This window comes from Zeugodacus cucurbitae, chromosome 2 (assembly GCF_028554725.1).
Source record: "Zeugodacus cucurbitae isolate PBARC_wt_2022May chromosome 2, idZeuCucr1.2, whole genome shotgun sequence".
NCBI classification, from domain to species: Eukaryota; Metazoa; Arthropoda; class Insecta; order Diptera; family Tephritidae; genus Zeugodacus; species Zeugodacus cucurbitae.
The window spans coordinates 2,632,599-2,648,684 of record NC_071667.1 but is presented as its reverse complement, the minus strand read 5'-3'; the positions used below and the strand labels follow the sequence as shown (position 1 = coordinate 2,648,684).

Below are 16,086 nucleotides of genomic sequence, written 5' to 3'. Positions count from 1 at the left end.
ATCGAAAACGGTATTTGCCACTTTGAATTTTAAAGTTTGTCAAATTCAAACACTTTTAGAATAAATATACTTTTCGAAGGTTTAATGAAATGAAAAAGCTTCCGAAGACTCATCTTGGAGACTTCGTAATGCATAGTGTTGCCACAGCCAAGCAGAGGAGCATGTTTTGGTATCTGGAAAATTGTATCCTGAAGCAGTCATAATTGGACCATAATTTCGCCGGCTCCAAACAACCAATGCCATGACTTCCACCTAATTGGTTTCGGGAGAGCTTTTCGTTTGCTTTTCAACGAAATCAATATGTCTCCCTTACTTACCGCTATCGTTACCTGCATACACACTATATCTAGACTGACCATACACTCTAAACCGTCGTAGCCGCCCCTGTGCTCGGAGCTAAAGTATACACACTCGTGTGCTTTTCAATACCCATCCATGCAATAAAGACAACATTACAGCGCACAAAGTGTATTTAATTTTATTGCGAATGAAATTGGAGAAAAGCAAATAAAACACAAACAAAAATGCGAGAGGGGATATTGTGTGAAGGGCGATGCTGTCAGGGAAGAAGAAGCACGACTAAAGCATATTGACCGCTAAGTAAACAATGTCATTACCAAAAGTACTGAAGACTGGAAGCTGGAGTGGGCGAGAAAGGAAGCGATGGAGCAGGAAAATGCAGGAAGTCATGAAGTCGTCGGAAATTTTACAACAAATGCCAAAAACCAAAAATAATTGAATCGAGGAATGAGGCGAAAATATGTGTTGGCAACGCTGTAAAACCGATGTGGGAAGACGTCTAATGTAAGTAACATCTTCATGACAAAGGAGGGCCCAAACACAAATGAAAATTGCATAAAGTAAACAAGGTCTGGTTGCGATGGCAGCGCAAATGAGAAAATACACGCTTAACGATAACAAAACTATTTATGTGCAGATGAAAAAGTGACTTAAAAGCAACTGGAGGTGAGCAGTTGTGGGCGAAGCGCCGCGCCGATTGCTGGAAGTCAATGGTGTGGTTGCTTAAGTACAATACGCAGTTTTAGTTCCCATACAAACAAAGCAGCAGCTCAAAAGTAAATACAACGGGATAAATATATAAACCGGTAGTTGTAAAGAGGAAGCCTCTAAGAATTAAAGCTAAGTGGCATCATCAGGATTTGGTTGGTGTTGGAGAAGATGAATGAGAAAGAGAAAGGTTATGGCACATAGAAAGAGAGGTGATAAAGAGGAGCAGTCAGTGGGAAGTATATGTGTGAAATACGAAAATAATGATGGAAAATCGCAAAGCAGAAAACAGACAAATCCAAAACCAATACAACAAGAACTTGCGGACTTCCAAGCAAATAGTTAAGAACAAAGCAGAAATCTTTTCACAGGGGTTAGCTAGGCAAAGTACCAACTGAGAAGGAGAGCTGACACAGTTTAGCGTAAACAAAAGCCAGATTTACTGACATTCGCTTGAAAACCTGAAAACTGCACTTTACACGGTTGCGATGAACCGTGGCGTTCGCAGCTGTTATAATTAGTGCACCGGGCTTAAAAAGTACCAGAAAGATCAAATTCAGTGTGGTTGTATTTATGCACTTAACGCGCAGTCTTACGCACAACAACAAACAATTGCTGCAACCACAGCACCACAAGACACACAATTCCGCACCGCACAATGGCTGATCTCTGTGGCACTGTGGCAGCGAAAGCCATCAAAACAACAACATAAAAATAAGCAAACAAGAGCAAAGAGTCCAGTTGGACGGGCAAAACAGCAAAATGCAAAAATAGATTTGAGAAAAATCTCATTTCCTTGACTACAAAAAAGTTTTAAGACTTGCAATAACCAGCATAATGCACGAACGCTTTGGGGATATTCCTCTAATTTTATGCGTTCGTTATATTATGCCTTTTTACTGCTTGCGAAGCTATTGCACTAGAAGAAGCAGGGAGGCTTCAGTAGCGCTCCAGCTCAAACAGAGGCTCCATTTAAGTGCTAAAAAATATATTTACCTAACATTTTTTTCCTTATATTTATATATATATATTTATTATTTTTTTTTTTAATTTACCATCTTTTTGTGTGTGGCAACGCCAGCAATGCACCAGAAGGCAAAGCAGCTGCGATGCTCCTACGGGATGCTCTGCATTAAAGGAAATTCTAATATTTTTGCAATTTCTTACGCTTTAGTTGCTCTTGAGTAGATAAGTTGTTGCAAGCTGGACAAAGGAAATTGCAAATTTAAATATGAATATTAAAGGAAATTGCGATTTGAAGACGAAATAGCGACTAGTAGCAGCTAGTGCTGCCAAGTGGTAGCTTCGTAGAGGTTTGGGTGAAACCAAGCCATATTTCCAACATTGAAGGCGGTGAATTTGCGCGTTGCCATACTTTTATTAAAATTTATTGAAGCGAAATTATTGAAACGCTTTGAGCATAACATATTACCGAAGTCATTTAAGTAGCTTTTCAAATTATTCACATACATATGTATAAGCCAGACAAGACAAGACAAGAGGGATGCTTTGGAATGTCTTAATAATTTTTTTGATTGGGAAAAGCTTCGGACTCATCAAGAGATGTGTTAACTAAGGCTTTTCTTGTGTTCACTTCAGTTTGAATTGATTGTAATGAAAAGTTATTGTTAATAAAACAGTACTAAATGAAGAAATCTTCAGCCTCTTGAAACGGGCATTACTCGAATTATGCATTTACAGTATTTGCGAACCGCCATTATTGCATTAGCAGAAGTGCAAGTGCCGTTCGTGCATTATTTTATTTGAAGTGGAATTTGCTCCATTGTCTGGAAGACATTTGCCAAATGTTTATCGTCGCTGTTTACTATCATAAGTGCCGTAACATGGCAGCCAAGAGTCGTTAGAGTGCTGGTGGTGTGCCACGAACGCCAATACTCAAGCCGAGGCTGAGGATGAGGCCGAGGAAGCTCTTTGAAAGTGCAATTTGGCGAGCCTTGTGTGCGGCGCTGATGACTTGGCAACAACCAGAAAACTCGAACGGAAAGTCGAATAAAATTGAAATTACGCTCTCTCTTTGTATACAAAGTGCACACATACATACATATTTGATTTCGACTTCCTTGAATTCAGGCTGTTTATCTAAAACTACTTGCTCGAAATCTTCGGAAAGCGGCGCTATTACTGGAAAAATGTAGAGGAAATGTGAGAAAATGTGCATAATCGTCCAAAAACTAAGCAATGCGGCTTATTGTTATTGTTATTGCTGTTGATTATCATTATATCCGTGGAAGGCAGCTGATGGCGTTGCACGTTGCACGTTCTGCATTATGCAACGTGTGGAATTCATTTTTTGCAGATATTCGTGGCGGGTTGCGGGGTCATAATATAGAGAGGAATTCCACTCTGAAAGCTTTCAAATATCTGTCGCATTAGATCCTTTCATAGTACTGACTGGTGCCCATGAGCCGCGCGCTTACACTTAACTTCATGTCCGACCGCATTTTCATTAAGTTTATTTATGTTTTCAACTTAGACGCCCTATTGTAATGTCAACGCTTGAGATATTTTAATGGGGATCTAATAATACAAACATAAACTACTCGCCCCTTCAGCAATGAGCTCATCCAGCATTCCACGTACTGGCACCTTATAAATATTGAAGGAATATTTATTATGAATCACTTATACGACATTTGACCTCAAGACTGCGGTATGAGATCCAATGTTGTTTTTGTAGAACTATCGAGTTAATTTGGGTCAGAAACTTGTCAGCAATGCCTTGAAGAACTGTGATAATTTGGAACTAGTACGAAGTCTAGTAATCACATAATTAAAGCTTTGCTTCACAAAAAAATTTCTCTCGATTGAATTCAAAGCGATCGGAAACAAAAGTTACATTTTACTCACCATTCCACTACATTTTAACCTAAGGTATTTAAAATTTCTCAGAAAATGTAATAAGCTCCTGTTGTGAAATTGCACGATTTTCTTGTTTGCATTATGCTTCTTCTGTGTTTCATCATTCTCGACAAATGAAATTAATGAGGAAATAATGAGTTTGTATGTGTGTTTGTCAGACTTGCGGTTGTAAAATGTTCGATTCGCATTCATCCAATTAAGTCATTTCTGAGCACAACTTCCGTTATTGTGGTTAATTCTCTTTTACAACTTTGGTTCTTGGTTTCCAAGAAACCCTGTAGGTATGTACTTTGGTGAGCGGAGACATGTGGGCGTCCTACGCTTGAGTGCTTTGTTGTGGCGTGGCTAGTCTGCTAGGCGCAAAACTGAGCTCGATTTATGGCAAATAATAGCAAGGTCTCCCATTATGCATTGGCTTCTGTGGAAAACATTTTGAAATTGTGAAAACATTTTGAAATTCAACTAACCCTAAAGGATATATAGTTATGAAAATGGAATTTATTCTTAATATTTATACGTTGATTTATGTTCAATTAAGTTAAACATTGCTAACAGAAAAAAGTTTCTAAAAATTACTTGAAAAATGTTTTATAGGACAACCACAGCAAATATTGTATCCAACACGAAGTTCTGTGAAATTCGAAATACGAATCTTCTTTTACGAAGTCAATATGTATGTTATTGTCGTTCAACCGTTTGGCCGGTTATAGCCGAATCGATGAGAGCGCGCCACTCTTCTCTTTCCTTCGCAGTTCGGCGCCAGTTAGAGATTCCAAGTGTAACCAGGTCGCTCTCCACCTGGTCCTTCCAACGGAGTGGAGGCCTTCCCCTTCCTCGGCTTCCTCCAGCGGGTACTGCATTGAACACTTTCAGGGCTGAAGTGTTTTCGTCCATTCGGACAACATGACCTAGCCAGCGTAGCCGCTGTTTTTTTATTCGCTGAACTATGTCAATGTCGTCGTATAACTCGTACAGCTCATCATTATATCGTCTGCGGTTTTCGCCGTTGCCAATGTTCTGAGGACCACAAATCTTGCGCAAAATTTTCCTCTCGAAAACTCCTAGTGTCGTCTCATCTGATGTTGACATCGTCCAAGCTTCTGCACCATAAAGCAGGACGGGAATGATAAGCGACTTGTAGAGTTTGATTTTGGTTCGTCGAGAGAGGACTTTACTGTTCAATTGCCTACTCAGTCCAAAGTAGCACCTGTTGGCAAGAGTGATTCTGCGCTGGATTTCGAGGCTGACATTGTTGGTGTTGTTGATGCTGGTTCCCAGGTATACGAAATTATCCACGACCTCGAAGTTATGACTGTCAACAGTCATCCGACTGTTTGATGAGATATTTCGTCTTGTCCTCATTCACCTTCAGACCCATTCGTTTTGCCTCCTTATCCATGCGGGAAAAAGCAGAACAAACGGCGCGGTTGTTGCTTCCGATGATATCAATATCATCGGCATACGCCAGCTGTACACTCTTGTAGAAGATCGTACCTTCTCTATTTAGCTCTGCATATTTCCAGCATCAAGTCAAAGAAGTCACACGATAGTGAGTCTGAAACCTCGTTTGGTATGGAACGGCTCGGAGAGATCCTTCCCAATGATAGCGGAGCTTTTGGTGTTACTCAACGTCAACTTATACAGCCGTATTAGTTTTGCGGGGATACCAAATTCAGATATCGCGGCATAAAGGCAGCTCCTTTTCGTGCTGTCGAAAGCAGCTTTAAAATCGACAAAAAGGTGGTGTGTGTCGATTCTATTTTCACGGATCTTCTCCAAGATTTGGCGCATGGTGAATATCTGGTCAGTTGCCGATTTTCCAGGTCTAAAGCCACACTGATAAGGTCCAATCAGTTTGTTGACGGTGAGCTTCAGTCTTTCGCACAGTACGCTCGATAGAACCTTATAGGCGATATTTAGGAGGCTTATCCCACGGTAATTGGCACAGTTTGTGGGATCTCTCTTTTTATGGATTGGGCAGAGCACACTGAGATTCTGAGATAACGACCATCAGTTGTTAGTTCTCATTAATGCCACAACAATATTTTCAACTTTAAAGTCTTTTAAAGTTTTAGAGAATTTTTTTTACAGCACGTGGAAAATTTCAACTCGTTGACAACTAGTAAATGTACGATTCTGGAGAGACCACACAATGAAAAGTACTTACGTATGAGTTAAGTGAAGCTCCTTTACGGATGCACATCCGCTTGAATAGAATTCCATACGTTTTCCGGCAAATAAGTATATATGAATGCGTGAATATCATGAATTTGGGATAAGCATACAAATTGCACAAAATGTCTGCTATCATATCAAATTGGTAAACATATGCTTCTTTAAATTGACAACAACTTATTCCGACTGCAATTTCAGCTGAATTACGTACACACAAACACATGAGAGCGGGAGCATAAATTCTGAAATAAACTATGCATACAGGAATCCATTTGCAACAATTTGAATAAACAAATAAATGCATTAACTTCACCAAAGGGCGAATACAAAAGTTGATGTGCACAGAAAGGAAATAATAACAACAAGTAGCCAAGTTGACATGATGGCTGAGAGAGGCAAGAACCCAATCTTATTTATACAAACTACATTCAACGAAAGGCCATATATCTACTTATAAAAATACTTATGGCTCGCTGTGTGACTGTGTCCGCACCACACATCCATCAGTGCATATAGGAAAACAGCCAAGCAAATATATAGTCTGGCTGTTCACGGATACAAAATGCGAATAAATCTATCAACGTATTTTGTTGTCAACCGCATGGAGAGCAAAGTACAAGTCAATGACATCCTGGATGGACGATGGTCGAAGAAAATGGAAGACTAAGTAAATTTATGCATTAAATTATTTGCAAAGCGTTGGATGAACAGATTAAGCGAGTGCTGAAAAGTGAGAAGAAACTAATTTATGACTTTCATATCAGTAATTTCTGGCGATAAATTATCAGTCTCGTATGTCATTCAAGACAACCATTAAGCGCCAATATTGCTTTTCAAATACATCAAAAAGCTTTTTAAAATACCAAATATATTCAACTTGATATGTGTAAATATTTATGTAGTATATCTAATCGAACTATGCTAAATGATATTCAAATATAAATTACACATTTGTAGGCAAAAATAATATTGATGAAAGTGCTCTCAAGAATTAGGCTACGTAAGCTTATAAAAGCATAGTCGCATACTTTTATTACTTTACAATAAACCACAAATATTTGTTTTCCACTTTTTCCACATTGTTCTATCGCCAATCTTCTATAAAAATGTAAAATATGTAATTTACTAATCCGAGAGGGAAGCTTAAATTAAAGCTTATTAATCACTCACGGATGACGCAAATGAACTCAGAAAGCTTTTAGGAAAGTATCATTAAAGTTCTCACCTACTTTCTTGACAGTTACGGACTTGCCCTGGCGCTAAAGGCGCCCAATATGCACACACATATATATATATATATATAGAACAGGTGTTCAGCGTCGTGAACGGCGCACAGAATTAATTAAAAGTTTGTGGCGCGGGAGCCTAAATTATTGCGATTACTGAATACATAAATTTAAATAAACACTGGTTTCCTTTCTATACTTTCCGCATTCTTTTATTTGTTATTTGTCGCATTACTTGTTGTTGTAGCAACATGTAGAAACATTGCCAACTGCGAGCACATAAATTTTCATAGAAAATTAGCGCTCACCAGCGAACAGAAGACATGCCTGTAAACACCTGCATGCGCTTGTGTATGTGTGGGCACGTGAAACCTGGCGGTAAAAATAATTTAATAACCGAACGCCACCAACTGTGACAACATGACATTTGACACTGCAACTAACTATAATTTACAACAACACAAATAACAACAAATGCACAACAGAAGCAAAAGTTTCGAGCTGGAAATGTTGCCATGAGGTTCATGAGGTTCATGTACACCGCGTAGCGTCAATTGCCGAGTGGGCGGCGCTCAGTTGATTTGTCAAACTTTGTATTGTATTGTCTATGTTTAATATTGTTTGGTGTAGTCTCTTTACGGGCGCTTAGACGATTGTTCGCCGCTTAACTGCTTTGGCTTTTGTTCGGTCATTTGTTGTTGGAGCGAAATTTGTGGCAGTTGGCAGCACAATTGCGCACAAACAAATCACCTGCGGCCCTTTTGTTATTGTGCTGAAAGGCCGCCAACAGGGTGACAGGTGTCAGCATGGAGCGTCAACGGCGGAGCGAGGGGATTTACTTTGGTTAGGCGACTCTCTGTTTTTGTTTGGCTCAAAGCCAAATTTCGGTGACCACTTCTGTTCGCGGCAGACATTTTGAATTTTGCGGCAGCATTAATGGACTGAATGAGTGCCTAATTTAGCTATGACAGACACAACAATAACAATGAGTGTCTAAGTAAAAGCAATAAAATTTGAGTGAAAGCTGTAGAATATGTACAACGTGTGGACTGTGAAAAAATGCGGACGAAAGTCACTGTCAAAGCGTATTGAATGCGCGCATTCAATAATGATATAATTAAAAAATTAAATATATGAAATTGTAGAAAGAAAACGAGCGAGTAGAGCGATGAAGACAATTCATGCTTTTCATTGAACCTCCAAGTATTTAAATCTACCGCCTCATAGAAATTACGTTGAATTTCAAAAGCAATATAAAAGCGAAGGAAAACAGAAAACAGCTTGACCGCGGCTACGAATTAATCATAGCTGGACGCTTCGCGGCAGCTGTGACTGACAGCTTTTGTAATTCGGTGACGATTTAGTCAAACCATAGAAAATAATAAATTAATTTCATATGCCACAATTAAGAAAATGCTGATTATGTTAAGTGAGAAAACGAAGAATTTGAGTTATTTTTTAGGGGAAGTGGGGACAGTTAAAAATTCGCAAGATCTACAAACCAAAATATTTTGTTTCCTCGTATTTAAGAAAAAATATATTTTTACCTGCACTAAATTTGTAAAAATAAATTGATATTTGTATTAAACCACAATTTATTAATATATCATAATGTTGAAAGAAAGAAGAATAATAAGAGAGCGTTGCCACTCATTCGAAATTTGCAGAAGTAAAGTAAATATATGGAAGTTAGTAACATTTGTGAAGAATTTGTGAACCTTTGATGAGTGTTAAAACGCGCTTAATAGGATCAGCAACATTTGAATACTGTAAACCAGAATGACAATCAGTAATCTCTTAAAAAGGTTTTTTACACCTCTATTTACCATGCTACCATTCTTGATTATCACAATTTCCGTTTGTCTAGCAACCTTTTTTAACTAGTTTACTAACAGTCATATTGATATGGCTCTCCATGTATGTACACGGATCATATATATGTGAACATTTTCTCGTTAATAATTTGAGTATAGAGCAAAATTGCGAAATTGTTGTTAAGTGATTGTTATATTTCCATTTCGCATAACTCGTTTTTGCCGTTAAGCGGGTTACTGTTAAAAGCATAACAGTATGTATGAGCTTGTATGTAAAATAGAGGACGTACGAGAATTCCGTAACACATAACCCCCCACCCCCACACAAACGTTCGGCGTTTATCGATTTTTGCGGAATAACGGTTTAAAACAGCGCACACTTACACACATTTACGAGCATTTTAATTGCATAATCATGAAATATTAACCATATGGATTAATTAGTGCCCGCTTATACACCCATATACATGGTATTTCATAGAAATTGCTTTTGAGTTCTCATTGTTAACTGGTGCTGTCGCCATAACGGTTGTTGGTTTTTAGATTGTGGTATTATTGCTTCCATGTACTGTTAACGTTATTCCCGTTAAACGGTTCGATCAAAGACACCATCTGATTCGTTACACCAGCGAAACTAAACCTACAGTTATTAAACATGACTACATCTGTTTAACGGGGTTTGGGTGGTTTAACGATTGCAATTATACACGGAATAGAAATACATATTTTTTTTTGATTTTTCGATATTTTGCAAAAATGGATCGATTACGAAATATGGACACAGAGTAATGCCGTTAGTACTGTGTAGATGGGGCGACAGTGTCATCTAACGCAATGACAACTCGACAATATATGCATTTCCGACACTTCCAGTCGAAATTTATCGTTTATGACCATGTAGTGGGCCAAACCTTTGATAGCAGATCGATTCAGCTGAAAGAGTTGCTTTTGTTCCAATTGATCGGCTGAATATTAACTTTATTTTTGACCAAACAAGAAATGGATATTGTAATGTTCGTAAAATTATTTGTTGAATATTTTTTTTTAAATATAATTCAAATCTGATCATAAAAGCGGTATTCGACACTAGCGCCACCTAGCGGGACAACCTTTGTATGCTACCACGTTGTTTTGGGCCGCAGTCGCTGCGGTTTTTTAATTACATTTCCCTCGGCTGTCAGTCACACAGTTTTTTCGCGCTTCACATATTTCGCTCCAGTTTTTCCCCACAACATTGCGAATGTAAAATTCACACAAATTTGCTGCATTCTTTCGGCGCTGCAGTGCGAGTTTTTTGCGGCGTCACTTTGTGTGCCAAAAACTATTTAAGCTCCGCGGATGCAGCTAGTAAAGCACCCACGCCATTAGCCGAAGAATTGTGGCCGGCAGCGTGGTGGTAGTTGGGGTTCGACATGCACGAATTACTGTGGAGTTGCGAAAAGAATACCTTTCCGTTATGGTTTGCCGGGCACTCAGTAAAACAAAGATCACCGCGTCAAATGTTTTCCCCCGAGCACGCATGTGTGTGTGTGTATCCCTGTGTGGACTGCATGCACTGCTGATGAGTGTATGCGCCCGTGGAAATAATCAGCATTTTCAACATGCCACACTCTTGCTGCGTGTGTGCATATAAAAAACAATTATTTTCAAGCTTTCATACTTTGTGGTCGATTTAATGAAAAATTCTTTATGGCTTCATGCCTTTTAATTATCACTTATGCTGTGTGCGCACAAGCACATATGAATTAATGGACATTTCATGAAAAACATCGACTTTTAAATATTTGGTATGAAATAGCGATTCGACGAGCCTGTGTGTGTGTGGGTGAAGTGCATGTGTTGATTGAGGTTGGCTGATCCCCTGAGTATGTCATAATATATGCGTACTGAGTGTGACCTTAATGAGCTTTGGTAAGGCTTTAAATTTGCATTTAATATTTTAAAATTCAAATTGAACCGTTTGGTCAATTAACGGTTCGTGTGAAGTTAGGCAAATGAATGAAATGGAACCTTAACTGTGGATGCTGGAAAAAACTTAATTGTAAACGCCATTCGACAAAGGGTAACCCTTTTTTCGCATATAAAATATAAATACGCGATTCATAGCTTTTTAGCAGGTCAGTAAGTCAAAAAGGCTGCGTCTGCTGAATATATCGGTCGAAACGGATAAGATTATTCAGCTTGGAAAGTAAGTGCAGTCAAAGCTGGTGGGGTCTTCACTCTTGCAGACGTGATGTTGACAATTACCTGGCATACCTTGAATATGAAGAAGCGTTCTCAGCGCTTGTCAAGGAGGATTTACCTTGCTTCTCTTTAAATACCACATTGTACTTGCACTTGAAATAACTTTGTTTACCCAAACCCAAAAAGCTCCAACATTTTAGATTTACTGCATCTATAGAACTCTATAGTTCTGCTGAAAAAGTCAACCCTTCTGCATAACCACCTCAAATATTTTCTCTATAATAATGAATGTCCCGAATATTTCGCTCGAGACCACCTACAACACCCACAAACAGTTGCTGGGTGCATTTCAGATTATGCGCAGCAGCAAATTAATGGAACAATGCACGAACGCGCGGCGTGGCAACTTCAGTTGTCATTCGCAAACAAAGTGAAGAAGTTCTAACAATAAAGCAAATTATATATGACAGTCGCCCACATGTGTGCAGAGGCGGTTGTCTGAGTGCCTAAAGGCAACGTGCTCCCACCCCTTCCATCGGCATATTAAATAATTTGCTATTCCTGCTGCGCTCGTGTTCTCGTGTTTGAAAGCGCAAAGTTATGCCAAAAGAGTCTCGCTGCACCGCAATTTTCAAACATAATTCAGACTTAGCATGCAAATCACCAAGGCAAACAAAGGCCGACACGAGCACGTACACAGGCTCCCAAGCTCCACATCCACAGCGGTACATCTCGACATGCACACACATACACAGTGGCGCATAGAGGGTGATCTGTTTGGTGGGCGCGGAAGCACAATGCCTAGATGGCTTCACTCCTCTGCTGCCTGCGACTCGCATTGTTAAAACTTAATGCCATTGTTTGTTGAGCGAAATTTACTGCATACATTTGGGCGTCACAAGCGAATGAGTTGAGGAAATAAATGTGCTTTTTAAATGAAGAAATTTTTACAAAAACAAAAAAAACTAGAGAAAAGAATAAAGTGTGTTGTGTTCTTTGTTGTGAACTATAACGGTGGAAGAGAAATTGCTTAAAACTATGGCAGGGCGCTCAAAAGGCCACTCGTGCGAAAATAATGACATCACAATGACCTTATTTGTCTTCCCGGAATTCTTAAGTGTTAATTGTTGGGGTTATTTCAAGCCCTGAAATATTGTCCAAATATTTTAGCGGCAATTAAAGGTACATCGTTTTTAGAAAAATCCATCACTTTCGGCACTTAATGTGTCTTCTTAGAGTATATGACAAAAGAGAAGCCGAATGTGAAATTTAAGAACTGGGCCCATAGATAACTGAGCGTTCTTAAAAAACTTCAAAAAAGCGAGAGCACAAAATATTCACAATTTTCCACAAGATGACGCCACAATTTCTAGTTAATAGTCACTGCGGCACATCCACGGCTCTTGAGTCAATGCTCTGTATTTATCTGACAATTTCCAGCCATTTTCATGTACTTTCCGAGTGCACTCGGCGCTTGTGAGTGCAAGTGTTGCTTTGCCTACCATAAACATGCGAGTGTCATTTGTAGCATACTTTTGGGAGCAGCGCGCTGCGGGACTGTGTCGGGTGCCAATAAAATACGAAAATTTGCCAAACTATTTGCGCCAGCGCAGCCATTGACAAGCAAACACTGCGACACTGCAAAGTACGCCATCGCTTTTAATTTTATTTCACTCGCACTATTGGCCATTTGTTTGTTGTCATTGTCATTGTTGGCGTTTTTGCTGTGTACTCGCATTTAGTTTTCGGAGTTTTTGTTTTTCAGCGTCAAGTGCTGCTGACACTGTTATTCGTTCGTTATGCAGCGTTTTGTGGCGCCACGAGAGGCGACACTGTGTGTGCGTGTGTGCCAAATGCATGCAACGCGGCTGCGGAACATAATGCAAAGCAAACAATGCCGCTTAGATGAATAGACCAGGCAGCGCATTGTGCACACAAACAAAACGCTCAGACACACACATGCAATGGGGAACAATTTGCATTTACGCACACACGCTAACCAATTTATAATGGCCTGTCGGGCGTTAATGTTTTGCAAAAGCCACACTTTGTTGTTGTGCCGCAGAGTTTGCTTATGGTTATCTTGTCGTAATGCTGCCAAGAGTGGTGGGCTCCGCGGGCACTGTTGTCTTGCATTTTCGTGCATTGCCGGCGTGTATGTACGGGTGTTTGGCTGCGAAAGCTGTTCATTTTGCGGAAATTAGTTGTCGCTGTGCGTTTTCCTATTTGCATTGCTTGTCAGCACTACGCTCTAGATGGCTTATGCGCGACACGCAGACTAACGGTAATGCCTTAAACAGCATTTTGCATTAAACTGTATTTGATTTTGATTTATTTCTACGAATTCTCGCCTACAATGGTGTACAGTGTGTTATTTATAGATATTTCAAATCGGCTGGACTCAAATGGTCTCTCACATGCCGAGCGCAAGCACTTGTTTTGCAAACGTTTTTGGCTGAGAGGTCTTCAACCTCTGAAATTTCGTCAGATCCCCATGGGGTTATCCAGCTTATTTGGTTTATCACTGCGGGCAACTGTCTAGCTTTCGCCCATGAATTAAGCGTATCAACTGACTACTTCATAGGCATTTTTGAGTGAGGCACAATCATCAATTTCTCTTGCCGAGCACAGCGAAAGTCATTGCCAAGGTTGTGACGTAAATCGTCTAGCGGTCAAAGTAAAAACAAAAAAATAAAATGATGTGCTTTCAAGCGCAAGTCCGGTATGATTTTACCTACAAGTAAACCTTCCACAAAGGTAGAGGCAATGCCAAAGTCTATGCGCCAAGAAGTATGCCAAGCGCGCAAGCATAAAATGTGGGAAAATAACGAAAATTCTCATTGCGCAATTAAAGTCGATGACATGCAGAATGCCCGAAAGCAGACGCCAGCAAATATCGTCCCAACAACGCCAGCGAAAGTATTAACAATGACACAGTAATTACAACAACAACTGTAATGGCGCTAGCGAAGCCTAACAAACGAATAAACAGAAGTCGAGTCGATGAAGCGGCAAATGGCGTGTAAAGGCATGAAGACAATCATCATTCGCAGACAAAACGGCATTCATTGTTTCCACACTGTCAACTGGGGATTTCAGGCAGGCAGGCAGGCAGGTTGTCTTTGATACCGTTGCTGAGGTGCTGTCGTGTCTTCTTGTCTGCTCGCCTATCGCCGGGGAGGCTGTTGCTGCGTTCGACGCGACACTGTCTGCGTCGGTGTTCGTGCGTAACGAAAATTAATCACTTGCAAAATAAATATTCATTCGCAACTACGCTGCTGCTGTAACTGTACGCACGTAGCCAACAATAACAACAACAATAAACAGAAACACCAAATTATGTTAATTTCGCAGCAGCTACTAAGAATTCGTTTGCTGATTGCCCCGTTTTGCTGGAATTTCGACCAGACAATCTCGTTAATTTAATTTGTAGATAATTTCTAGAATGCTCAAAGCTGTTTTGCTTTCGATTCTATTGTCCACTGTCCATTGTGGATATCAATTGAATTTATTGAATTTTGGTCTTAAATTTCAGTATTACATCAGAAGTCTTATTAGGAGCTAGGTAAGTGCTGTTCAGAAATAAGCTAACAATTTACCTTTGTGTGATGCTAGTTGTTGTTGCTGTTGTGGTTGTTGTTCACTGCAATGATTAAGAGATAAAAGAATTTCATTAGTTATATAAATTTACACAAGAAATTATTAGTTTTAAATTACAGCTGAATGCTCCGAACTAAAGACGAACAATGAACAAAAGAGAATGGCAAAGAATCGATTCAATAACTATGAAATTTTCAATAATTAAGAAAATTTTTAATTATTGCGTAATTATACTCTCGCAACAAAGTTGCTAAGAGAGTATTATAGTTTTGTTCACATAACGGTTGTTTGTAACACCCAAAACTAAACGAGTTAGATATAGGGTTATATATACCAAAGTGATCAGGGTGAAGAGTGGAGTTCAACTCCGAATGTCTGTCTGTCCGTACGTCCGTCCGTCCGTCTGTACAAGCTGTAACTTGAGTAAAAATTAAGATATTATGATGAAACTTCGTACACTTATTTCTTGGCACCGTAGGAAGGTTGCTTTCGAAAATGAGCTAAATCGGACGACTGCCACGCCCACAAAATGGCGAAAACCGAAAACACATAACTTTGGTATGAAGATCGCACTATGAAGGGGCATATTTGGATGTAATTTTTTTTGGGTAAGTGGGCGTGGCCCCGTCCCCAAATAGGTTTTTTGTACATATCTTACAAACCAATAGAGCTATATAAACGAAACTTTCTGCAGTCGTTTTTTTAGCCACTTCTTAATACAGTCCAAAAATTAAAGAAATCGGATAATAACCACGCCCACCCTCATACAAAGGTTAGGTTGAGAATTACTAAAAGTGAGTTAACTCACTAACGAAAAACGTCAGAAACACTAAATTTCATATAAGAAATGGCAAATGGAAGCTACACTCAGATTTTTTTACAAAATGGAAAATGGGCGTGGCGTCGCCACTTATGGGTCAAAAACCCTATCTCAGGAACTACTAGAGCGATCTCAATGAAACTTGGTTTGTAATAGTTTACTTACATCCCAATGTTGTGAAAATAGGCCAAATCGCTTCACAACCACGCCTACTTCTTATATACCAGAACTTTGAAGACGATCTGAATCGTTTACTTTACCATATATAAAGTAAGCACTAGTGAAGATATCGGTGCAGAACTTTGCACAAATACTATGTTTATAGTGTGGCAACCCCATTCTAAAAATCGCCGAAATCTGACCATAGGTTTTTAAGGCC

At 39.4% G+C, this 16,086-nt stretch overlaps 1 protein-coding gene across 1 annotated transcript in view; it reads right to left on the bottom strand.

Moving 5' to 3' along the window:
* The window catches only part of LOC105208454 (neuroligin 4-like), a 105,434-nt gene extending 90,506 nt beyond the window's left edge, over positions 1-14,928 (bottom strand). The window contains exon 1 of the mRNA XM_054234146.1: positions 14,887-14,928. The gene's annotated coding sequence lies outside the window, so the exon portion shown is untranslated. The remainder of the gene's footprint in view (positions 1-14,886) is intronic.
* Positions 14,929-16,086: the final 1,158 nt, after the last annotated feature.